Source organism: Anguilla rostrata, chromosome 19, assembly GCF_018555375.3.
Source record: "Anguilla rostrata isolate EN2019 chromosome 19, ASM1855537v3, whole genome shotgun sequence".
Taxonomy (NCBI): domain Eukaryota; kingdom Metazoa; phylum Chordata; class Actinopteri; order Anguilliformes; family Anguillidae; genus Anguilla; species Anguilla rostrata.
Genome location: NC_057951.1, coordinates 190,909 through 218,803, shown reverse-complemented (window position 1 = coordinate 218,803; position 27,895 = coordinate 190,909). Strand labels below are relative to the sequence as shown.

At 38.8% G+C, this 27,895-nt stretch overlaps 1 protein-coding gene across 3 annotated transcripts in view; it reads right to left on the bottom strand.

Moving 5' to 3' along the window:
* LOC135245722 (GTPase IMAP family member 8-like) overlaps positions 1–27,895 on the bottom strand; it is a 46,801-nt gene that overhangs the window by 18,574 nt on the left and 332 nt on the right. Inside the window, exon 1 of one of the 3 annotated variants that reach the window (XM_064319019.1) lies at positions 5,565–5,751. The exons of the other annotated variants lie outside the window; for them this stretch is intronic. The gene's annotated coding sequence lies outside the window, so the exon portion shown is untranslated. Of the gene's footprint in view, positions 1–5,564; positions 5,752–27,895 lie in introns of those variants that run through there. 3 annotated transcript variants of the gene reach the window in all.

The window sequence follows — 27,895 nt, the reverse complement described above, 5'->3', positions numbered from 1 at the left end:
TTTGCCCAAACTTCACCAAACATGGCACAGATCATCTTCGAACCAACCATCAAAAAAGTTCTCTGATGCATTTTTGATTTTCAAAAGCGTTGATCCATTACAGCCAAATCAAAGGCAAATGACCCAAACAGGACGTGAGCTCATATCTCAGTTACACCCAATCTTTGGTCAATTGACATAAAACTTGCTATCAGCGCTTACAGCCATGCTTTTAACATGAACCGATCAGTTTGCCATGGCGACTCTGCCCTGCTGGACTGCTTGGCCCCCTCATCACTGCTTGCATCTATATTTGGTTTTGTGTTTGTTTTTAATGCATAATTGTCTCTCTTTGTTTTATTTTTTCAAATCAGTAAAGAAATGCAGACAGTTTGTGCCATGACTGATGCTTTGATGCAAATTGCTTGAATTGTTATGTGCATATAAATACAATCGTGTGACAAAGCTGATAAAGAGTTTAGGGTGGGATGAATAATTGTGGCCAGTGTAGTTATAGAAATCTGACATATTTTCAGTTTTTCACTGAAATTAAGACTGCATAACTGAATAGGCTACATGACATCTGCAGAAATGTAACTGATCTGTAGTAGTATTATAGTAGTAGTAGAAATGTATTTGTCCCCAGAGGGGCAATTGGTTGTGCAGAAGTGAAAACAGTAATAACACAAGATCAAAAACACCCAAGGCAATTAAATACAACACACAAACATAGAATACATGTAAAAACATAGAATACATAATATTTACCAAGTGTGGTTGGGTGGTCGAGCTGGTATTACCTTTTCCTATTGGAGTTTAGCAGTGAAATGGCTGAGAGTATGAAGGAGTGTTTGTATCTATTGGTTTTGGCTAATGGGTATTTGAAGCGGAAACCTGAAGGCAAGGTCTGAAACTCTAGGTGCAGGGGGTTTGTGCTATTGGACAGAATGGATTCTGCTTTCTTTAACAACTGTTTGTTATACAAATCAGACAGACTTTCTGTTGAGTACCTGTGATACTGCTACAGACCTTGATCACCTTTATTGCATTTTTATGTTTTAGATTGAGAGAAGCATACCAACAGATAAAAGAAAAAGTAAAAATCGACTCAATAAAAGATCTGTAAAACAAAGTCATCAGGGACCTGTCAACATTGAACTTAGCCAGCTTCCTCAGACAGAAAGGCACTGCTGGATTTTTTTACACAACATATTGGTGTTACAATCAAAGCTAAGCTTATTATCAATTATAATGCCCAAGTTCTTGTACGACTCAACAATTTCTACATCCTGACCATTAATTTTAGTGTTGACAGGGTTGTGTGCAGTCACTGCTTGTTATTACTGAAGAAATTGCTTAAAGATACTGCACTTTGCATTTCTTTTAACTATTTCTTCCATTTTGTGTGTTGTGTTTTGCACATTTCAGCGCTTTTCATGATGTATTGGTAATACGCCTTGATACATTTTTGATACCTAAGAACAAAACGGAACTCATATCGGCCATTGAGACATTCCGGACTTACTGACCACAGCTGAGCAAAGTGTTGTGCTGAGTTGTGGAACTGTGATGTGGACCAACTGGAATGTAGAAATTTAATTTTACTGGAGCGAATTTCATTGGATTTATTTCAACACACTGTGGTACTGATTTGCCTACAGTATATTATTGAGTTTGTTTGAATAAAAACATCCATAAGTTTACCCAACTCCTAAAAAATGACATAAAAACATTTTATTAGTTAGCTAGCTGGCAGGTATTGACTAAAACGAACAAGTAGCAGCTAATAAGTTTTTTATGGCCAACTTTAATTCCCTTATGTTTCTCAAACAACTACAGTAGTTCCTTATCAATCGCAATGTAATCACAGTAGGCTCTTCACACGCAAAATATGAACAAAATCGGCATCTGGGCACATAGGGTGACTAGACGTCCTCATTTTCCCAGATATATTCTCTCTTCGAGGCTTAAAATATCTGTCCGGGCGGAATTGATAAAATTCTTTAAAAAATGTCTGGGATTTTTTTGTTCTGGTAAATGGACTGCATTTATATAGCGCTTTTATCCAAAGCGCTTTACAATTGATGCCTCTCATTCGCCAGAGCAGTTAGGGGTTAGGGGTTAGGTGTCTTGCTCAAGGACACTTCGACATGCCCAGGGTGGGGTTTGAACCGGCAACCCTCCGACTGCCAGACAATCAGTCTGAGGAACGAGAACGACATAGGGGCGACATAGCTCAGGAGGTAAGACTGTGTAAATGTTCGTTGGCAACGTAACCTGGCTACTCTTCGTACTGCATTGTAAGTGTTGCTATGAGACCTTGAGGTGCACTTGCCTGGTAGTAGCTTGCAGCTAGGAGCAGAGCCGCCCTACACAACAATCAGTGGGAAGCTGAATGTATTGTCTGCAGACTATTGTCGATGCATAGGTTACGTTTCAGTAGCAAATACAGGCGCTATTGATTTAGAAATTCATGTTGTGTCTACAAATTATATAACTCCTGTTAAAGGAGAGCTTGTCCGCAAAATGCTGATTAGTTTGTGAGGCCAGGTCAAACAAAGGGTGTGCAGATGAGGATGTTTTGGCATTTCACACAGTTAAGCATCACAGTAATGACAGGTCAATAGATTGCACATCTGCCTTGATAAAGATGGCATTCCTTTGATAAAGATTCCGAGCCCAAAAATTGGCATGTGCTTGCACCAAGACAGAAGCAACTTCAAAAGTAAATTGAAAAAAGTAATTGAAAATATATCTTGTTGTTGTGTTGCAACAGGTGGTAGCAATCACTGTGCAGTCAAAATATTCTGAATCTTAATTCAGTAATTTTGTCTGGAGAAATGGTGATGCTCAAACTTAATTAATCAAAGTCAAAAGTACACCCAGTGAGACAGCTGAGCGAATTGCAGAATATGTTAAAGAAACACTTGAAAAGAAAGGGCTGTTTAAGAAATGTGTTGCGTTTGCTGGTGACAATAGAGTGTTCAGAGTACTCTGGTGTGATGAAGGGGGAACAATGTATTTGAAAACTTAAGTTATTGGAGAACAAAGCTTTGATCGGTGTACAGTTGAGGGCAAAAGTTTACATACACCTAGGATAGAGACAAAATAGGATAGATTCAAATTCAATTTTTCACAACTCCACACATTTCATGTTACCCTAGTTGACTTAACACAGGAATAGTATGGTATCTACTTTATTTCCATAAGATGTATTTTCAAAATAATAGCTAAGAGATGTGCGGCACAGTAGTGCAGTGGGTAGCACCGTTGCCTCACAGAAGGAAGGTTGTGGGTTTGAATCTTAGCTTGGGGCCTTTCTGTGTGGAGTTTGCATGTTCTCGCCATGTCCGTGTGGGTTTCCTCCCACAGTCCAAACACAATTGGAGACTCTAAATTGCCCATAGGTATGAGCGGGTGAGTGAATGGTGTGTGCGCCCTGCGATAGATTGGCAGCCTGTCCAGGGTGTATTCCTGCCTCTCACCCAATGCGTGCTGGGATAGGCTCCAGCACACCCGTGACCCTGTTCAGGATAAGCGGGTATAGGTAATGGATGGATGGATGAATAGCTAAGAGAGATTTATTTCAGCTTTTATGTACTATATCAGATTTTCAGTGGATCAAAAGTTTACGTACACTTTGTTTGTATTTAGTGGCATTGCCTTTTAATTAACATAACATAAAATAACATAACATAAGATGAGAACAGGCCATTCAGCTTAACACTGCTCGTCAGTTCCTACCACTAAACTGTACTTAATGCTTAGTTTACCTAAAAGCTAGATAGTATCTAACCCTGTATCAAGCTGGGCCTTGAATACCCCCAGTGTTTCTGCCTCCACTACATGTCCAGGCAAGCTATTCCTTTGACTACTCTCTGTGTGAAAAAATATTTCCTAATGTCTGTGTGAAATTTACCCATTGCCATTTCCCATTTATGCCCCCTCGTTCTGCTAACCGAACTCAACGTGGATAATTTCCTGTAGTTCACTTCTGTCAATCCCTTTAATAAATTTAAAAGCCTCAATCAAATCTCCCCTAAGTCTCCATTTTACTAAGCTTGAAAAAACCAAGCAGCTCAAGCCTTTCCTCATAACACTTATGTTTTATACCCGGAATCAATCTGGTTGCCCATCTTTGGACCTTTTCTAGCGCCTCTATATCTTTCTTGTAGTACGGTCCCCAGAACTGCACACAATTGTGGTCTGACAAGGGTATTGTATAGGGTGAGTATGATCTCCTTAGATTTATACTCAATACTCCTGGCTATGTATCCCAGCATCCTGTTGGCTTTTTCTTTTTTTTCTACTGCTACAGCACATTGACCAGACCCTGATAGGCTTTGATCAACTATTACTCCAAAAGTTTTTTTCTACATGTGCACATTCTAATTGTGTACCACCCATAAAATAATCCTGTCCTATGTTTTTATTCCCCACATGTAGAACTTTCATTTGGCAGGATTCTGCCCACTTCTGGATTCTGTTTAAATCCTCTTGGATTACTTTAGTAGATTTCAAACTGTTGGCTTAACCTCTCAGTTTGTATCATCTGCAAATTTAACTAGTGTACTTTCAATGTCCATGTCAAGGTCATTTATGTAAATGAAGAAGAGCAGTGGACCCAGCACCAATCCCTGTGGAACTCCACTTCCCACAATACCCTGATCAGATAAGATCACTCCTACTACTAGCCTTTGTGTTCTATCCCGTAACCAGTTCCGAACCCACTCTGAAATGCCTCCTGTAATTCCTACTGTCCTCATTTTGATAATGAGTTTGTCATGTGGTACCTTATCAAATGCTTTTTGGAAATCTAAGTATATAATATCATAAGCCCTGGTCCCATCCAGACACTTGGTAGCTTCCTCAAAGAATGTTTAAAAGTTTGTCAACTGCGTGCGTTGCCGCCGTGCTTTCTCTGTGTTGCGGTGGTAGATAGCCGTGGCTTTTGCTGTGCGTTCCGTGAGTCTGATCTGTGTTATACCCAATCCTTTTCTTTATCCGTTCATCCAAAACGTGAAGCGTTGTGATGATTATCCGCTGAATCCATCGTATATTCTCTGCCATAAACTGCTGTTTGTAAGGCATAAGCTCTTTTGTTGAGTAAAATGTAGCGACTACTTAAAACAAACTAAAAGTCGCCGAGAGGCTAAGTGAAGGAGTATAGCATTGTATGACACGCAAAGTTCAGAGTCCAAAAAAATATGTTTATTACCGTAGCAAATAAATCCAAGTTCCATAAAGCGATAGCGATAGTGGTCAACAAAAGAGTACTTACTCCCCACTTACCCCCTTTCAGTGCCTTCATACATTACATTACATTACAGGCATTTGGCAGATGCTCTTATCCAGAGCGATGTACAACAAAGTGTATAACCATAACCAGGAACAAGTGTGTTGAAAACCCTAGAGGGAAGTACAGTTCCAAGTACAGGGAACAACTGCGTAGTTTAACTTGGACCCTGTAGGTTAATCTGATTAACACAAACAAAAACAGCAACAACGCAGTCTATGAAAATACTACAAGTACTAGTTGAGAAGGCACGAGTGCAATAACTAAGTCAACTAAGAAAACTGCTTACCTGGCTACAACCCTAAGCTTACAGTCAATTAGAGACTACAGGGAGGTAGGGAGGGATGGGGAGAGGTGCAGCCTGAAGAGATGGGTCTTCAGTTGTCGTTTGAAGGTGGTCAAGGTCTCAGCTGTTCTGACCTCTATGGGAAGGTCATTCCACCATCGTGGGGCCAGAACAGACAGGAGACGTGACTGGGAAATACAGGTGAACAGGTGACTATATAATTTGCCTTACCTCCACCCATACCCACGTGACAAAACTACCATAACACCCAGTAATGGTGCGCAACACAAAACACAATAGAAAAGGAAATAAAATATATACATGGCTCTTACACTAAGTACAACCCCTTTGAACCATGTGCCTTACTTCACGCTCAGATTGTCCACCGTTAAAGTAGCAAAAGAGGATTTGGAAACGCCCTAAATGCACTTGCGCCATGCGCTTTAGACCGTGCGCTTAGATCGTTAAAATATAGCCCATTGTGTAGTCACTAAAAAAAAAAACATATATTGCTGTAAAAATGAAATTATTCCGTAAGATTATTCTCACTATAAATGATTGCCATTTTACACTTGTAAATGACCACATTCTCTTCATGTGGTAAGATGAACAAACATAAGTCCAAGTTACTTGAAATACTTTAGGAAGCATTGAGTAGCAGCATTGGTTTGGAATACAGTTTCATTTGTGTTAGGTAAGGTAGCCAATATTGTTTAATGTAACTTGGCGTAATTTTGTCTGGCCTAGTTTTGCAAGTGTTAATGGCTTATAGTGCTTTGTATGTGTGAGGAACTTGGAATTTTTTTTGTTGAAAAAGTGTTTTTCTTCAGATTCTATTAAATAGGACTTTTACGTTTCCTGGTATATACCCTGACTGTCCCTCAAAATAGCAACAGACATTTGAAGCTCATCTTTTAAGAGCACAAGTAGCATCATTTCACCAGGGCCGAGGTTTGGGTTTGAGCCACCTGGTCTTAAGAGGGGCCAGGAGTCAAGGATGGTTAAATGTGTTGAAGTATATAAAGTGACCACTCAGGTGAGGAGGGGGAGTCACTATAGTGCAGATGTAGGGAACCGCTGTGAAGACATTAGAGAACTGACTGGCAGTGGAAGAGTTGGTATTGCATTGATAGGTTCTAATCTACAATACTTAATTTATCTGAGTGTGTCACCTGTTCTGTCACTGTAATAAGCACCTCATATATGTCAAGTCCTTCCAGTCCATGGCCAAACCTTAGGCATGCAGTATAGCGCAACTTGCACAGATTCAACCAGCAGCTGCTGTCAGTCATGCTCTGTTCATGCTCAAATTCATACTAAACTGTATAGGAGGATTATTTGTCAACTTGCTATTCAAATTCTTGTCCACTACCAATTTCTAATAGGTGAAAATGAAAGAAAAAAAGAGTAAGATTCATTGAAAAAGATTACCTGCATCCTGCTGAGAGAACTTTGCTTTTTTTAATTTCATTTTTATTGAACTGATTCTATAAATGAAAAATATCATTCCTACATGTTGCCTAATTTGCTATGGTAACATTTTCAAGGGCAAGGGGCTGCATGCATAAGCAGCTTGAATAGTTCACCTAACTTGACATTTTAAGTTGTGGTTCTAGTTGTGACATCTTTCAGTCATGCGAGGTGTGTAAACTGAAAATATTAATTTCTCTTAGCTTACAGTAACTGTCTAGTCAACTGAACCTAAAATAAGTCCAGCTGACTAAAATGTAATATTTGTCAGTGTATTTATCATTCAGAGGAGAGGTGGGGAGTGAATACTGTGCATAACAGCAGCTAAGAAACACATGGACACAAGCACATTTTATAGCACATTTTTTATTTGACAGAATGCAGAATTTCTGAATAACAGTTGAAAAAGAGCACATGGAATTAATTTACTTTAGCTGGATAAACTTAGTTATTCTAATTTATGTAGCTAACCAGAATTTATGAATATTCACAAGGTCAAATTTTTAAGAAATGTCCTCTATTTCATGGAGAAAAACACAAATGTGTTCTTATTTCCATTACCTCCCCCAGGTACATATGCATTTATGGATTAATTTTGAGTTAATACAATTACTGTTGCTTTTAAAAAAAAAATGTAGTTTCTTTAAATTTATACAGAAAATTTTAAAGCTCAAGCCCAAAGCCAGAACCATTAGCTCATTTTTACCCAAATGTCTGGACAAGTATCTTGAAATAAGAAAATACAGAAAAATGTTTGCAAAGATAGTGACAGCCCTTACAAAAAAAACCAACAAAACATGAGATATTCAAACCAAAAAGAGTGAGTGAAAAGAGGAAATGTTTGTGCTTCTCACAGTATAGGGCACAGGCTTGGTTTCTGTATTGCCATGCGTTGTTGCATTGCTAATTGAGCTGCTTTCTCTGCCACCTCTCTAAGCTCCTGTCTATTTGCCTTCTCATGCGCTGCCCTCTCTCTCTCAATCCTGCGTTCCTCCTCTTTAATTATTTCTTCTGCCTTCTTGTGCATCTCACTTGTGTAGCAGCCTCCTCCATTGATTGCCACCATCTTATTAATCTTCTCCAGCAGCTCTGAGACCTGAGAGTGATTCTGCATGTCCTCATTGTTAAAGACATGATATCCACCACGGCACTGATCAGTGAACTCCGCAAGTTTTTCATTGCCACTCAGGAATTCTTCAATAGTTTTCTTCTTCAGTTTGTCTCCATAAGTGAATAGTGCCATGGTGTATTTGGCTGATTCATGACCAAAGGTCTCCTGAATGATCTTTACTGTGTTCTGCTCCTCCTGTGTAAACCTGCCCAGCTGGATCACCACCAGGAACACGTGGGGTCCCGGAGAGGAGAGAGAGATGCACTTTATAATCTCCCTAATGATGTCCTTATTACTGTGGCTTGTGTCAAATAGGCCTGGAGTGTCAATCACAGCCACCTCTCTCCCATCCACTTCCCTTCTCGCCCTCTTACATTCTGATGTCACAGAGGAAGAGGAGATTTCACAAACAAACTCCTCTTTCCCTAGGATTGTGTTTCCTGCGGCACTCTTTCCTACTCCAGTCTTTCCCACCAGAACAATCCTCAGCTCTTTAGGCTGATGTTTTCCTATGGAATAATAAGAGCACTACAGTTACCTCTTCAGATTGGTGCTATAAGGATAAATACTTTATTGTGAAATTGTGAAATAACAAGCGCTATTATAAGAGATTATGGTGTTACTGCTTTTTCACCGTTGATACCAGTATTACTGGAATCAAACTTACCTTTAAACCTGTCAACCTGTTTTTATTAATTTTCCTTGATTAACAACTGTACTAACAAACTGAATAATTCATTTGCAAGTAAAAACACAGCTTCTTTCTTCACATGCTAGGGAAATGAAATGATAAATTCAATTTAGAAAAATCAGTTTTAATTTCCAAGCACACTTAACAAAAAAAAAAAAAAGAAAGACCAAGATAGACCACTCTGTTCACTACCATGTTAGCTTTCAGCGCAATCAACAATAAAGGCTGTTTAACAAAACCTTTTCTTCAAAATCATTTAAATGACAAAATCAGTGCATTTCGGATCTTTGCCGAAAATTCTCCAAGTTTCAGTGCAGAGAATGAACAGTAGCCTACATGTATCCACAATTTTAAATGCAAATAAAAATGACTTTACTATTGCCTAATGGACCAATTGAGGAGAACTGGTTATATCTTATGGTATTGAGTATTATGTGAATTCACTGTTGTATTGTTAATCAAGGAAAATAAATGAGAGCTAGTCAAGACTAATAATCAGTTTCAGGGGATGCTTTCCTCCCTGTCATTTTTAAGCTTAGCAGTAACTACGTCCTGCTATTCTTTAAGTCACATTTTGAAAACAAATTTTCAACTATATCAGACTATCATACATCTGTTTGCATGAGTGTTGCAGGAAGTGAAGAACTTCCTGCAACATCAACCCTTAGTACACGTTTTTTTTTCCTCTCAACACTGAATCGTCAGTGATAAGGACACATAGGCCAGAGGTTCTCTAATCATGGGTCGCAACCACATGTATCATTGTCTGATTTGAGGATGAGGTTTTCTGAAATTTTTTAAAATATAAAAAAGTGTCAATTTTTGCAATAAGACACGAGAGGCCATAGTATATTGCCAATCCGATGAAAAACGTTTTCCACGTACGAAAGTTACTCGCAGGACCAAGTTACTTGAAATAATTTAGAAAACACTGGGTATCATTGCTTTGGAAGACCGCATTTTTAGTTTGTCTGAGCTAAAACAGACAATATTGTTGCATGTAACTTGGCACAATTTTGATAGTGGTAGCCTACTTTTAATGGCAGGCCTAGATTTGAATGAATCACAAAAACAGTGCTTTGTATGTGTGAGCAACTTGGCATTTTTGTACGCTGAAAACGTTCTTCATCAGATATAAATATAGGCTGAGAGACATGCATACACATACATGCATGCAAACAACACATTCTAGCTGAAAGAGACACATGGATTGAAGCATTTTTTCTTTATCATGCATTATAAATAAATTAAAGTGTATTTCATATTTTTAAATGGAAGTTGTCAATGTACATGACAAATCTACTAATTGTTTGTATGTCGGTAAAGAATATGGCTAGGTAACAACAATTTTGAAATGTGACGTTTCAGTGTATAGCCACGCCTAGTTAAAAAGTATTGAACAGTGGAAGCGACAGAGCGATGTATTTGATGTTGTCACTTTTTAAGGAAATGGATATAGGCTACATGCCGTGAAGAAGTCTTGCGCCAGTTTCTATACGCCCGTTTAACGTTACCTACCAGACCGAAGTGCAATGCTGATTATTGAGTTTAATTTGACAGCCATCTGTACTGTTATTCAGTCGGTCTGTCGTTTTGTTAGCAATGTAGCTAACGTTAAAATGGTCAAAATGCCAAATGCGGAACTGTGTAAAGTGTGGGTACATATTATTTGCAGTTGTATAAATACATAAATATAAATTATTTTCCCGCAAAGATTATAATGATGCAAAAGCAGTCAAATGTTTGATTTGTAGTTACCAAGCAAGGCACTGTAATGGAATGAGAGGATTTCCTGAGTCCTAGGGCGAATCGAACCTGCGCTCACGCATAGAAAAATCTTTCAGGCACCAGCGCTACCCAGTGCACTAGTAGGGAAGGAGAATTTTGTGGTTTTAAACAAGTGCAGTTCTATATATAGGCTATGTCATTTGCGTGGGGTATACAGCCAATGAGCCGTTAGTAAGGAGCTGACAGCAAACTCTTATGAAAATGCCAAAAATGGAACTGTCTGCAGTGTGGGTATATTTAATTATTTTAGTGCTTATTAATTTCACAGTAATTATATTGCACCAGGTTACCTACCGGACCAAAGTGCAACGCTGATTATAGAGTTTAATTTGACAGCCATCTGTACTGGTATACAGTTGGTCTGTCCTGTCATTAGCAAGGCAGCTAACGTTAAACACGGTGAAAATGCCGAAAGCGGAACTGTCCCGGAAAAATTTTAGTTTAAATTTTAGCAATAGTTTAATTGTTGCATTTTTAGTTAGCCAGCAAGCCAGTGTAATGAGTTAGAGATTTGCGTCCTTCGGAGAGGGGACTGAACTCGAGTCTACCAGTCATGTAAACAGTTCCAAAAGGCAAAGACACTACCCAGTGAACTACAACGGAAGTAGACATAAGAGTTGCAAAGTCGACCAATGTTTTTTTTGGTTGATGTACGTAAAATGGCCGGTGGGGGGACATATTCTTTGTGGGCTAGGAGCATTTGGGCAGGAAAGAGAAGGAGAAAATGGAAAATCCTCTTATTTTGGGGCTTTTTTGTGGACGTGTGAAGTTGTTTGTGAATTCTGTCTGTTGAAATGGGGTCAAAAGGTACAGAGATTTAATGTTTTTAAGGGCTGAGATTCTGTGGTCAGTGTGGGTATTTCTGTAGGAAACCCTGAAAAGTGCCAAACTCTCAGTGCTGTATAGGTATGGGGCATGACGCCCCAGCCCCACCAAGGCATAACTTGGCAGGATGGCATACCTGCCATCCCAATGTGCTTATAATCATTTAATAACAAGAGACATATCCACTGCAGTGGTTTAGGTGTTTAGGTGTACATTTAAGAGACAAGCTGAAAATAGGTACATGCTTGTTACCCGTAACATTTTTGTGTGTATTTGAGTGGAATGTACATAAACGGTTATTAACTTTGTGGTCAGACTGTGAAGCTTTACAATAGTCAGATAGTTTTGAGCACAGTCTAACATCATCCATGTTAGTATCACTTAGGATATAGGGGAGAGTAACTTTTTGTTCACTGCTGCTACATTCGCCATTTGAGTATTGTATATGTGCAATGCAGTCCTATAGCAAATCATTTAATGGACAGCCACTTGGTCACGAGCATTGTGTTTGTTTTTAATGCACTGTCAGATATGTAGTGCTTAGATTATGGCCTCAGAGAGGGAAACAGTCAGTGGGTTTACATGATGTTTGAAAAAGTCGATTTATTGTATTAGTCCAGCTAAACCTGGACTTTTAAAAATCATGTAAACATTGCAGTCCGACTGAAATCGTACAAAGTCAATTTTTTTAAAGTCGGACTAACATACCTAGATAATGCAGTTTGGGGTCGATTTACTACGTCATGTATATGCTTCAATAGGCCAACAATTGGCCTAGGTGTTCTGCGCATGTTCCGTAATTTACATAGCAACTATACGCTCATGGTGGCTGAGCGGAATTGATAACGTTTCAGAAGATCTATAACTTTAAAAGAATTCATTAAATCTTCTACTGGGACTTTTGCTGTTTATTGATGGCGCCACTGACTAATAATCAAATGTTTTTCACATTTAGCCTCAATTCTCTTTATTTTGGTGGTGGTTCCTTGGTTGTGTGTTTTTAGCTGATATCTTTTCATCCTGTGGTGCTTAAAATGGAAGGGGATGATACTTTGGCATGGTCTGGCTTATCCATCTCTCTTTCTCTATTTCACCAGGCAAGTCATTAAGAACAAATTCTTATTTACAATGGTGGCCAGGCAAGTGACAAAAGCAACTTAAGGGAATAATAAAACATTTTAAAAGACTAACCTTTTAATGAATTTGGCAATTTAATTGATAATTCTCATTTTCAATAATATATGTTTACATGTAGGTTAAGTGAGGGGTTCTAGCATGCAATATTGCTTGTGTTCAGTATTCAGAGTGCAGAAATTTTTAACAAGGGCATTGCCTGTTGGAACCGCTGGATTCAGAAAATAATCACATCTTTAGTTAATCTTCGCTTGTTCCACAGCATAAATAGACTATGGGCAAATGAATTAACCTTTTCATTTATTTCATGTAAGATAACCTAATCTTGGTCAAAATGGAATGGTCTGTTGTCAATGAGATAAATGCATCCCTTTGCAATGCTGTAAAACAATGAACATAACTTCATTCACAGTTCACTACATTGGCTGACAACAGTTGGCTACATGGAAGTTTTGATTTACAGTAATGGTAATAAAAATCCTGAATAAATTATCCGACACGAGTAAGTACCATGCCAGAGCTATTTGAAGTAAAATTTCACAGTGCTCGAAGACAATGAGAAAAATCCAAAAACTGATACATTGATACTCTCCCCAATGTCTGCTCTGCAACAAGTAGAGATACAGTAAAAAATTTGAGTTTTGAATTAATTCAAGATAAATTGCCCTAACCCTTCTTTTGTGTTATTGTCAAATTTGATCCGTTTTCACGTTAAGATATGTCATAAACACCATCTAGTTCATTTTATTGGAACAAGGCTTCATGATATCCTCAGAAACAGCTATATAAACACAACAAAACCCGTCAGAGAATATTGGCTGTTGATAGTATGGTCCACCACCACTCTGCCCACTTCTGTCTCCACCTGCCACTCCCTAACACTGCCACCTGGCCCGCCCATCATCTGATCTGCTCAGGATTATTATTTAGCTGCCACTAATTTGATCAATGTGAACATTAACTGACTGACCCTGTTGGTCACCAAGCTGCACCCTGAGCCGACCAGATAAGATTAAGATTAAGAATAAGATTTTTATTTCATATTTATTTGAGAAGACTGAATGGCGTTACCTATTAAAATACAAGTCCTGTAAAAATACACATAATATACACATAAGGGTGCAAACATCACTTCACAGTATGGGCTGAGATTAGTGCCACCTACCCTTGCGAGCCAGTCTATTTTTCACTTCATTCAACAGAGCCTGGCCGGTACCTTGATGTTCTAGGCATAAACAAAGGAGGCAACCTTCCTGGGATAGTTGTATTTTCCCAACCAATCAGAGTGTTTTGGCCAGGCGTGGTCTGAAACGTGCACCGGAAGACATTACCGGAAGCAAACTTTTCTACAGACTCGCATCAGTTCGCCACTATTTGGGGAAAATGATTCTATTGATTGTAACGGGCAAACAATCAAAACCATTGCTTCTTCTGGCCATTTTTCTGGGTATTTATTTGATAGCAGACTGCATACCGTAGGCCACGCTTGAAAAATTAAACTTTTGCCAAATCCTGTAAGCAAGCAAGCGAGTACCTCTCTGTTCGATAACAGCGAATCCAAACATACTCGCTGAAGGTTAACCAAAAGGAGGGAGGCTCCTCCCTTTTGCCCCAGCAAGTACATGTGTTTGTCCAGACTAAGTGCCACCAGAAACTGAATTTGAATTGCATTAACTTGAATTTGTACTGCACAATTTGAATAATTGCATCCAAAATTTGAATTTGAATTGCATAATTCGAATTTGAATGTACTGGTTTGAAATTGAATTTTATTGTCATGAAATTGAATGACTCAACTTGTATTTCAACTCTGAAAAATTCTAAGCGTGCTTTCAAATTCAGTTCTCACGATTTAAAATTCAGTTCTTTGTGACATCTGGGGACTTCAGTAAAAGCAACCGAGCACAGATTGAATACAACTATTTTTAGCCAATCAGTAGTTGAGTCAACTATGGTTATCAACCCAAAATGCACATGTCTTTTCCTGCCAGACACCAAGGGGGCAGATGCTGAGATGGAAGAGCAAAGACATAATTCACAAGTTAATGTCACAGTTGTGCCTTTTCTGTTAAGGTTATTCCTTTTTTTGGTCACCAGATGGCGGCATTTCACAGCTTTGTACTGAGTGTTTGTTTGTCTCATTGCTTTCTCCTGTGTCTTATTCAAATGGATGGTAAATGGACTGCATTTATATAGCGCTTTTATCCAAAGCGCTTTACAATTGATGCCTCTCATTCGCCAGAGCAGTTAGGGGTTAGGTGTCTTGCTCAAGGACAATTCGACATGCCCAGGGCGGGCTTTGAACCGGCAACCCTCCGACTGCCAGACAATCGGTCTTACCTCCTGAGCTATGTCACCTCAAGCATTGCGTTCACCTGTGTCTCGTTATCCCTCTCCTTTCTGTGTTGATTGTGCATTATGTTCACCTGTCTTTGCTCTTCCATCTCAGAATCTGCTCCGCTCGGTGTCTGGCAGGAAAAGACATTTTGGGTTGATAACCATAGTTGACTCAACTGCTGATTGGCTAAAAATAGTTGTGTAGAGGGTATGCACAAGACGTCACAGTAGGCGAAAGTCACTGCGGTTACACCAAGCGGCCAAAACCTGTAAAAAATATGGACAAAGCTACTGTGACATCACCCATTGACTCTCCATGGGTCTCTAAAACATGTTTTGAAGCTCAATGGCGGGCGCGGCCATGTTGTCGATTTGGAGCCAAAACCATAGAGTTAAGCGGTTCTGTGATTTTTACAATGTGATTGACAGTCCGGTGCGGAAAAGCCCATCAACTTGAACGAATGATTGCAGAACGAACTCAAGGCTAGCTGACTGTCTGCCGTTATGTTTTAAAATATATTATCAAATGTTTATGGAGTTTAATTTCCATCACGTTATATGTACGACATTAATAATAAAATTATGTTCAGTTATCTTCAATTTATGTTTCTCAGCAAAACGAATATGCTTAGCTAGCATAACTTGCCAGTGAGCTAGGTAGGCTATCCGTGGTTAGCTCACGCATTAGCAATAAGAACCACAGGGGAAGAACATCGACTACACTGATGGTCAATCAATCAGAGATGTGTACTGGTGATTTTTGACTAGGCTTATTTTAATATAACTGTCTGGTAGACCTGCTGTTAACCGAGCAAGTTATCACCGTAGGTTTTTGCCAAAGTCAGTTAATGAGCCAGTAACTGCTACTCCGTTGTTTGTGGTGTTCACTTGCTGGGTGACGCTAGCTGACTGATCGTTCACAAGTCACTTTTCAACTAATAAAAATTAACACTGTCAGCGGTGATTAACAAATCTACCAAGTATTTTAATAACTGTTCTGCAGGTGTGTAAACATGACAACGCACTTTGTAGAGCAAGTTTTCCAACTGGTGCCAATATACGCAAGGAGCCCCCAGGACCACTGGCTTAAATGCTCTTGTCGGTCTCTTAGATGCTAAAAACATGTTCCTTTCTAAATGCCAGTCTTACAATGATGGTTAATTTCGTTAAATTCTGTGTGTGTGATTTCATTGTGTGTTGTATGTTATCCAGCAAATAAACCTTAAGACTCTTAATTCGCTTTGTGAAACTGAAAATTTTGCAGTGTTTATCTGAAAATCGGGATTATAGTAGCTTTGTCACATCCGTGAAGCATGGCCCAGGTAGACATTTACGGAATGTACACAACTGACAAGCCGTCAAACACATTTGACAGATTGAATATTTGCCGGTTAGGGTTAGCTAGCTAGTCAAATGGCTTGGTAGCCGAAGTTGCGAACTGTTTTAGCATAGGCTACTGGACTACCAAATATAGCAAATAAGCGTTAGCTGATTACGCTTTCTGCCAGCTAATTATTTAGTTAAGTATGCTAAAGGAAATAGTAAAAATGACTTGGCTACTGAAAAAACTTCAGAGGAGCATTATTTTATGGTCGTCTAGTGCAGCTGTAAATAGCACACGCCATAATGAAATCACTACGAAATGGGATGCCTGTATTTTCTGACTTCGCACAGGTGGACTGTGGTCGTAGGCCAAGGCCAAGAGGTGCCACCTCCCACCCCAGTGACCATAGACTGTAGCCCCTACTGTAGCTTAGTCCTCCGCAGTAATCAGGAAGTGACGCAAACTGAACCTCATTGGTCCACAACAAATATTATAACAGTGCTCAAATGACACAATAAATCATGAAATCGACCCATGGACCCTCATAAGACGAATAAAATACACATATTGTGACTATTTGTTCTTGTGAGAAAAAATGACTGACTTTGTATTTTGACCGCATTTGTACTGTAGCCTTACATGGAAACCGGATATGAAAACACCTATACTGGAGCCAACTGAAGTGGCGCTAGTGAGCAACCAGGAACAACAAGACCAGGAAATGAGCTTTAAAAACAAAGTCTGGTTTTGGCTGCTTGGCAGGGAACAACCGCATAGTTTAACTTGGACCCTGTAGGTTAAACTGATTAACACTAACACAAACAAGAACAGCATTGTGTTAGGGAGATTAAATGATAAATGCGATTTAGAAAAATCCATTTTAATCAGTAAGCAGTGGTGGAAACTGCTTGATTTTCCTTGAGTATCAATACAATTAATCCTCACGGTAGATAACAGACTAGTGTATCTTGTTTGTTAAGTGTAGACTACTTGGTGATTAAAACTGATTTTTAACAGACAAACTGAATTTATGATTTAACCCCCCTAACACGGTATGAAGATGCTGTGTGTTAGGCTCTTGCCGATAGTTGGCACGCTTGATAATAAAGGAAAATTAATGAAAAAAGGTTGAGATTAATGATTAGATTAAAGGAACGTTTGCGCCCCACCAATTTTCAGGTAAACTGTAAGGATTACTACTACTATGTCGTCTTCTTCTTCTTCTGTGTTTATTGGCGGTTGGTAAACCAGCTTATAAGTGCATTACCGCCACCAACTGGACTGGAGTGTGGAACAAGAGATTATGCAGAAAAAAAATATTTTACCTACATCAGTTTCTTTTAAAAACTTAATAATGTCACAGTATATCTTGCTTGCTGTTTTTCCCAAGAGACCTGACAATGAAAAGTCATGGTGTTTTGCCTTCCTTAGGGACTGAAAAGGGTGATTTCTCTCTATATTGTATTTTCTACATTTAAGTAGTACATGTTTGACTGTTTCTGGTTGGCTACAGTGTGTCCATTTTCCGGTTGGGTGCTTTCCTGTTTTACATAATGTACGTGTATGACCTATTCTCAGACGAGTGATGACATTTTCTCCCTTTCTTTTCCAGCCCACCTTCCTCCCATCACCAACATGCCTTTGTATATTATGTCTTCCAGTTTAATGTCCCAATACTCCTGCCATACTGTTTGTGCATATGTCCTAATGAGTGTCTTAGCTTTAGCTTTGCTTAATGGAACTTGCAGGTCTACATCATTAATTCTGAGAGTTTGTTTGGCCAGAATATCCACCTGCTCATTTCCCTCCACACCAACATGAGCAGGAACCCAAGGTAGCATGTAGATATACCCTTAATTTCCATCCTGTACATTGCAAGGCATATTTCATTGATTATATCCGTTCTCAATGATGATCTGCCAGATCTTATGCTTGTTAGTGCTGAAAAGCAGTCAGATGCAATAACAGTGTTATTACCTTCTCCTCTATCCACTGCAGGGCCAATAATATTGCCAATAGCACTGTGGTATATACTGACAAATGGTCTGATACCCTTTTCTTAACATATGACTCATTCACCGGGATATATATTGCTGCACCTGCACACCCTGTATCAGGATCTTTAGAGCCATCTGTGAAAATAAACACTGAGTCTGAAAAATGCTGATCAAAATAGTTCTGGACTATGCGCCATACTGGAAGTTGCTCTGACTTGTCCTTCAATTCCTGCTGTATGTTGAGGTCGACACTTGGCAAGGGGAATAACCAGGGAGGAGTGGAAGACACTGAAATTGTGGGACTGTACTGTAATTGATATAATCCTATGTTTTCTGCCTTTCCATCACCAATCCACCCAAAACTCATGAAATTTGTCTCATTATATTCCCAGCAGTCTGTTATAACACTCTTGGTAGGATGTGTATCACATTGCCCCTGGAGATTAACCCAGTATGCCAACATTAACTTCACTCTTCTGATCCTCCCATTTCCACCTGCATCGCTGATACTGGAGATGTTTTGAATTATCCACTACAGATTCTCAGGGCCTGAGCTTGCAATACATCTAACTTCTTGAGATTTGATTCTGCTACTGACATGTAAGCTACACACCCATAGTCAAAGACAGATCTCATGAGTGCTCAGTATATGTTTTGCAGAGATGCTCTACTTGCTCCCCACTCCTGTCCTGACAAACAACAGTATATTGATGACCTTTTTACATTTGTTCTTAACTTTATCCAAATGGACATTCCATGTGAGCTTTTGGTCAAACCAAACCCCAAGAAATCTAATAATTTTTACTTGCTCGTGTAAGGATCACTGTCGAGTCCAACTGCCTTTAATTTATGAAGATAATGGTTTGTTTTACTCCCGGTTTTGCAGTTCCCACTACTAAAGGCAGCCATGTTGCAGCATGTTTTGCCACTCAGTCCGACTGAGGGGGCGTATTCCGGTGGAAAAGTGACGTCAATGCATACCCTCTATTCAATCTGTGCTCGGTTGCTTTTACTGAAGTCTCTGGGTGTCTGTCACACAGAACTGATTCTGAATTTGTGAGAACTGAATTTGAATCATGAGAACTGAAGTTGAAATACAAGTTGCCATTCAATTTTATAACAATAAAATTCATTTTCAATCCAGTACATTCTATTACAAATTATGCAATACAAATTCAAATTCCGAATGCAATTATTCACATTATGCAATTCAAATTACTTTATACAGTTTACAATTTGCTGGCTATTGCGCAAACTTGGTCGATAATAGGTGCTCTGACTCAATTTCAAAAATGAATTATTCTTTTGTAGGCTACATAGCCTGACTACAGTAAACACTGGGCTATTTATATGCTTTTCTGGGATGGCTACTCCAGAAGCATGTGTTTTAAAACAACTAACACAGAAACTTGCCTCACAAGCTGCTGACTGAATACAAAGTTAATGTGTTCATTGCTGTAGCCTAGAATAACAGCGCAAATTGATGTAGTCTAATTTACCCTAACATGTGTAGAAGGTATTTGAATTGGTTGTTTTGACTTAAAAATTTGAAGGTTACCAGGTTGTTAGTTACATTTATTTTTAATAAAATGTTTGATTGTATTTAAAGTAGCCTATCGTAGGCCTATGACTACTATGAGGCCAATAATAACCAAATTAAACCCTTAGCGCACATCCTATTTAAAACTTTATAACTCCAGATGTGAGCATCACAGAGACTTGAAAAATGGCTTAAATAAAGCAAGACATTTGTACCATTTACAATACTGATGTAGATTAGTTTATATTCATAATTTAGAAAGAAATTAAGTGCTACAAATGCAATTGTCTAGGCAAAAAAAAATAAAAAATCTATTTGCTCTTTTTTAGTTTGCAATGAAATACTGAGAGATCAAAAACTCCTTGACCACAAGTGCATCAAATCTAAGGGTGGATATGCAGAACTACTAAAGATCTATTAATCAAAAAGTAAGCAGTGTACCCAGTGTCTCCAAATCTATTCAAAATGTCAAAATTATGCATTGCTGTAAATTACAACATTATCATGTATTTCACTACAAATCAACTGTTTTGTCTGAAGGAACTCACTGCTGCATCAGTACAGTGGCCTAAAATAGCAAAGGGTCTATAAGCATATCTCTCCAGAAATGAATAAAATGCTTTTTGTCCATTATAAACCATATACATGTGCCCCTTATGAAGGGTTAAGGCGAAACACTGATATCAGATTTTAAATTTTATCTGTGTTCAGTAGATAGGGACAGAGACAGTAAATCAATGATACAGTTCTATCTGCTTCTGTCTTACTCCAGAAAACGATGTCAGCTAGGTCTATCAGCAAACATACGGCTTAGCTATGTCCAGAAGCAGGGCCGTCTTTAGGGGGCGGCAATTGGTGCGGCCGCGGAAATTAATTAATTAATTTTATTATTATAATTTTTATATATAAAATATGTAAAAAACATGTATGTTTGTGACACAAGGAATACATAGCTTAAATGGCATTTTTGAAGGTTGACGTAATGATGTTATAGGAAGTACGAAGCACTGATCCCTATGCAAAAAAATAAATAAATAAAAGCAATACCTATGCTGCTCACAGTACCCGTAGCCAAGCCTGACTGCGTGGTAAAATGGCAAGCAACAGCAGAGATTGAGACAAATTTAGAAAGTATGAGTCGGGAGTGAAAAAAAGAATCAAGAATAATCGTGCGATTTCATTTTTTAACGATAACAAAGCAACAGATTTTAACAACAACGGTGTAGCATTTGTGAGGGGAATCGTAATCTTAACGGCAGTTTAACACCTAAGGGGAGACCTCCCGATAAAATAAATCTCAGGTCTATTTACTATACGAAGTACACAAACATTAGGGTTGGCTATGATAGTTAACAGCTGGGCCCTGCGTGGGTTTACTCGTCCCAGGCCCCGCCCACCCCTTGAGACGGCCCTGCCCAGAAGTCCTCAATAATAATAGTATTTTCCAAGAAATTACGAAAAATCATTGACAACATTTCGTCAGGTGCAGTGTCTTTTACTGCTACCACATAGTGAATTCGTAAGTGAATGTGGTGATGAATAAACTTTGATTATGCTGACCTATAAAAGGCTATTCCAAAAGCAAAATTGGACATGTTATAATCGTTAGAAAGCTTATACGCTCACCTATTGAATAAATGAAGTGTCAACCAAGCCAGACTATACTAAAAAGGGCGACAATGCCGTAAACAACAGGTGAGGTATTACGCACTGTAACGCACAGCTATTTTGGAAGGTACCCAGGCGTCGCAAATGAGCTTATATTTCACAAACGGATTGTCCAAGACAATATATGACCACTCAGTCTCAAAAGGGACATCTCTACACATAAAACCAATGGTAAGGTTGTATAATTATTCAATATTTAGTCCCAGATATTGAGTGTAGAATGACATGGTATCATTTCTTTTAACTTTGTCTTGTTTATTTTGTTATTCAAGGAGCAAAGTTTTCAGTGGTGTATTATCCTAGGGCTATTGTCGGGTTTATCTTGTTGCTATGACGGCATACGATTTTTGAGTGGTGAAAGAATATTTTTATGAATGCCCAGATAGACAATATTGTCCATTATGTCATGGGTGGGGGTGTATTTGCAGATGAGACTGCAGGGAGGAGGTGTGTGTTAAATGAACGACCAGAGCGGCATAGTAGAGCTTCAAAACTCTGTATTCGGTATAGTTGTTGTGTATCGTCTACTAATGAAACTAAAACAACTCATACTTTGGTTGCATTAGCACTGAATGTCCGAGTTCAGCAATCTCAGCACGCCGGTGTGCAGACCACTAGGGGCTTTGCGCTAAGAGGTTAAGGGGGTGTTGTAGACAGGACAGACCTACTAATTGTTTGTATGATGCTAAATTTAGAACCATGGCGTTTGCAGGTGACATATAGCTACAGTAGTCTAGTTTTTAAAAAAGTAGTTAAACAGTAAAAACGCCACAGCAGTCAGCCGTAGTGTTGTGTCATTCGCGAACGATTAATTCAAAAGAATGAACCATTTGGGTGAATGAACTGAACTAAATCACTTCCTGAAACGATCCGTTCATTTCTCAGTCAGTTCAGTTGAGCTCTCAGTCAGTTGCAAGCGAATGTGAACTGGTCGTTCACTGACTGACTATCGTTTGCAGACTATCAGTTCAGTGATTCGTTCACTGAAGGTACTACGGATGTGATGGTAGGCTACACTGAAGTGACGGTACGGTTTGTATACACGGCTTCGTTCCTCTTGCTGTAGTGAATGCAAGGAGCGAGGAGTCTCTGGGGAGGAGAGTGGGTACGGTATGGAATAATGGATTAAAAATTGATAATAATCAAACATCACTTTTAAGTGTGCTGTCTATTTTCAATGAAATAACACAACTTTTTAACATGTCTCAAAGAAGTAGCCTACTATTTCATCGACTACACTTTATGAGAAAACGAGGTGTCTACTTAGCCAACGTATATCAGATGCATAACACGCAATTCCTTGCCACACCTTGCCAGAGCCTGAGGTGGTCCTGAGACTCTCTGTCGTTCAACGGTCCCAAAGTCAAGCCAGTGAGCCACCCACAATATAGCTGCAGTGAGCACAAATTCTTTTGCAAACAAGACATGGTCAAAACCTCATATATGGCTGGCCCGAACCGGCCGACCAATGGTGTAACTTCATCACTCAGTCACTCAGTCACAGACATGCGCTGTGTAACTTCATCACTCAGTCACTCAGTCACAGACATGCGCGGTGTAACTTCATCACTCAATCACTCAGTCACAGACATGCGCGGTGTAACTTCATCACTCAGTCACTCAGTCACAGACATGCATGGTGTAACTTCATCACTCAATCACTCAGTCACAGACATACGCGGTGTAACTTCATCACTCAATCACTCAGTCACAGACATGCGCGGTGTAACTTCATCACCCAGTCACAGACATGCGCGGTGTAACTTCATTACTCAGGTCAAAGACCAGGTCAAAACATAGTATATGGCTGGACCTAATACACGTGATCCGGCCGACCAGTGGTGTAACTTCATAACTCAGCTGACTAATGGTGTAACTTCATCACTCAGTCACAGACATTCGCGTTTGTAGGGCTGGCCCCACTTATGCGGTCCAGCCAAAAATAATGTTTTGGGCTTTGTTGTGTATTGTATTGTGAAGTTGTTTGTGAATTCGTAGTTTTGAATGGACTTCAATGGGAAAATTAGCTTTTTGGCAGCAGAGACTTACTAAACTGCAATACCTGGAGTAACTACTGGAGTTTATGAGCTTCATGGCAATTCAGAATGGCAATCCCTTGTTCCCTGGAGTGAGTACTTGCAGCAGTATTGATTACTTCATTTGTAGTTGTTTGTTAAACAGTATTTACATTTAGCAACTCTCATGGAAATGTGTGGAATTGCACATGTTTGTGTCACGTTACAAAATTTGGACTACACATTTTCCTACACAAGAATGTGAGAAACGTCCCTTGCGTTGCTCGTTGTGTCATTGCACGCATTCTTTACGTACAGTATGTAACAAGCCTGAGTCTGATCATGACAGTTTTGGAACATGAACTCTGCTCAACGAGCATGGACATGGCTGATTCCTACGTCATGTTGCACTAGCTGCTTGGACCCTGCAATCGCCGCTTTGTAGCTATATTTATTATTATTCAACACTGTTACTTCAACACCCACAATGGTAAATAGACTGCATTTATATAGCGCTTTTATCCAAAGTGCTTTACAATTGATGCCTCTCATTCACTTATTCACACACACATACTCACACACCAACGGTGAAAGGCTGCCATGCAAGGTACCAATCAGCTCGTTGGGAGCAATTAGGGGTTAGGTGTCTTGCTCAGGGACACTTCGACACGCCCAGGGCAGGGGATCGAACCGGCAACCACTCCGACTGCCAGACAACCGCTCTTACCTACTGAGCTATGACGCCCCACTATGTCGCCCCACAATGCACTTGCTTTGTTGGGCATTCTCTGGAGTTGAGAGGGGTGGGTTTGGGCATACATATTGAAATTATTTTAGCCATATCAACACCGCTGTTTTGTGCTTTTCGGCTTGGCGAACACCATTTAGACAGTAGAAGTTTGTGCCATTGAGAAGTGTAGAAAAAAGATGTGGTGCGCTGTGCCTGGCTGCAGAGTGAAGAAAGCAGAGGATGTTGAATATCATCATTTTCCCTCAAAGAACATTGACAAATAAAATGAATGGCTGGCAGCAATATGAAAAAAGATAAATACAATAATTGTCCTGTAGAAAAATACTCCCAAGTTTGAGTATGTAGCCATCATTCATTTTACACCTGATTTATTATGAAAAGGAACCTCTATTCCGAACTGACAGGGACAACCGGAAAAATAAACTGAAGGACAGTGCAGTATCATCTGAGTTCCTATGGATTACCAGTCTGAAAAGATATTATAGCTTACCTGCTTTTAACATTAACTTAGCTGTTTTTAACTAAGCTGCCTAAATTATCTAACGTAATTATGATAACAGAACTTTAGTTAAAAGCACCTTAGATAAAAGCAGCATAGTTATCATAATGTTACCTAGCTAGCTAACGTTGTTTCTTTAGGATGTGATGTGTAATGTTGCTAGCTATGTCATATGAAATTCATCAGAATTTCATATGACATTTCTGACACACCCTCTTACTGCTAATAAAAGTCATAGGTAGCCTACTGACTGGTGACAAAATGGCTAATTTACTACAAATATAGATGTGACTTTATCCAGGGGAGTTCTCAGGTTTTCTCTGGAGTATTCCAGCTGTCCCCTCATGTTTAATGACCTGAATTCATTTTTTCATCCTCATTGGCTCCTTTTTGCATGTGAGGACATAAAACTTAAAATCAGGGGTTTTGGCTTTGTTATTTGTCCAACCAAACACACATTTCAGTTTTTATGATCTTGGTAACCTACTAACCCTATGGAGTGCAACGGATTGTTTTCTCCCATCGTGGGGGCGTGGCCTATTCATGCCCTGTCTCTATACATGCGTGCGAGGACAAAAGACAGTATTTGTATTCTCAAAAAGGCACAGGGGAGGAATAGCAAGAACTGTGATGGCTCTTGGGTACCCCCAGCATTACATTACAGGCATTTAGCAGATGCTGTTATCCAGAGACGTACACAGCTTTTACATAGTATCCATTTATACAGCTGGATATATACTGATGCAATGCAGATTAAGTACCTTGCTCAAGGGTACAACGGCAGTGTCCTACCTGGGAATCAAACCTTTCAGTTACAAGACTAGCTCCTTACCCATTATACTACACAGCCGACCAGACTTTACTCATCTTGCTAGTGGAAATATGCAAAATTGATGGTTCACTTCCAGTGTTTCCCATACAATTAATTTATATACATAATAAAACTTAAGTGAGTGAAGTCTGTTTCATTAACCCAAAAACATGGCTGATGCTCACTTCAGTTTTCTTATGTAACTACGGATTCTCCCCTGAATTCTATGATGGAGTGGTACTGGGATGTCTTTCATGATAACATATGATAGGCCTACTACTTAAATACAAAGTTTTAGGCTGAAGGGAACTCTGGCAAGGTAGACCCCACAAAGTTTTATAAACACACTAATATAGCATACTCTCTCTCTTTTTTAAAATAAAAAAAGTGTACTTGGTTCACTTTTTAATTATGCACTCCAGGAAAATATACTTAAGTTTTTGCTTGAACTTCTTTACAACTTTTATTACATCAAGTATAATCAAGTAGGTTCCGCGAAAGTGATTTTTGAGTTTTATTGACTAAAGAATAGTAGAATAGTGGCGCTTTATATAAAGTTCACATGTAGCCTACAGTTTTTAATTTTTCCTATTTTATCAAAAGGGGTGCAGCGCTATATGGTTTTGAACACTCCACGCTATGATGACATTATAAACAGATTGAGCATGATTGAAGAGTTGTTTTTTTTTTTGATTGACAGCAGTGATTAAATAGTTATTTGGAATCGAGCGGTTCCAAAGTCTGCTTTTAAGATGTTCAGCTCTGAACTGAACACAACGTTTGCTACTAGACCCTCTTGACTACATGTAAATTATATTAGTGTTTAAATTAATATTATTATTGAAATGAGATTATAATACATGACAAATTAGCTAATGATAGGTCAGCTACAGTAAACGTGAATCACAACAGACAAGAGCTCTATACTGTTTAGATTAACGATCACTCAATACAAAGCAGTTAACTATATTAATGAATTAAAATCATGCATTATTTATTGAATGCAGGATCTCTACTTCTAAATTACAAAACAGAAAACACTATACAAAACATTAAATAATGGATTATGAAATACCAGAGACCGATAATCCAGACCTTGCCATACTATCACCCCCTTCAAATTTAGCTGGATGAAAGGAAACCAGCTAAAAACACACAACCAAGGAACCACCACCAAAATAAAAAAAGAAAAAACTATTCTTCTCAAAAGCTCCAAAACCAAACACAACACACTACAACTTCTTCCTGTGGCCATCTTAAATACCTTACCCAGCATGGCTTGAGGATGTTTGCCCTGATTGGGTGATGCCAAGTTAAAGTGTAGGAGAGAAGGGAAGGGGGGTCAAACTCATTTATGAACAAGGACTGGCCTACCTAAAGATTGCATTCAAATTTAATGAGGAAATGGGAAAGGGAAATTTTAGGCATATAGCCATGCAGTGTCTCCAAATCCCAATATGGTGTCCTGTGTCTTCTGGTTAGTCTCTTCTGAGGAGGTTAGAAGGTGATTGTCTGATTAGGGTATCAGTGGATTTGAAATTGCCCCAATCTCATTTGCTTTGATGCTTGTTACAGGGAGGCCTGGCCACATTCTTAGAAACAATATAATATTGTATCAAATTCACTGTTTCCCTCTCTAAGGTCATAATCTAAGCACTACATATCTGACAGATGCATGGTAGGTGTGATCTAAATATAGTTACAGTGTATAGCCTTTTTTCCAACAATGGTATTTCTCAATATAATTGTACCGGCATGTTAACACATTTCTGTGCTTGCGGTTTAGGCACTCTTCATGATATGAAGAAATTTTAGGATATTGAAATGAAAATGTTCTCTTTACTTTTGACAGAGATGAGTAGCCTATAGAAAAATAATTATTTAAGGCAGAGGAGGGGAGAAACAGCACCACAGATGTTATAGTAACAGTGGTATGGTTAACAGTTACTTTAATCAAATTTAATTTATGAAAATCATTGTGTTGTCTGGAGATGAGAGCATTTTGAATATCAGGCACCATGCCCTTAACTTAGAATTTGTATATGATTGTATTATCCTCCAAATCATTCTGATAGTATAAAGGTTGTTCATAACAGAAACCATTACTGCAAAAATAGTTTTAGTTCATGGGTTCCTTTTGAATTCCGTTCATTCTCTGTGTCACTGGTACAACTTGACATGAAAAGTGCCGTAGCCCACAGATTTCATTTTCAACTGGAGATACGGCCAAAGTAAATATATATATATATATATATATATATATATATATATATACACAAAAAGTACCCTAACAAAAAATAAATAAATAAATGAAGTGCATTATGCAAATGAAAATTTAAATTTCAAATGACCATTAATTAATAAGTAATCTTA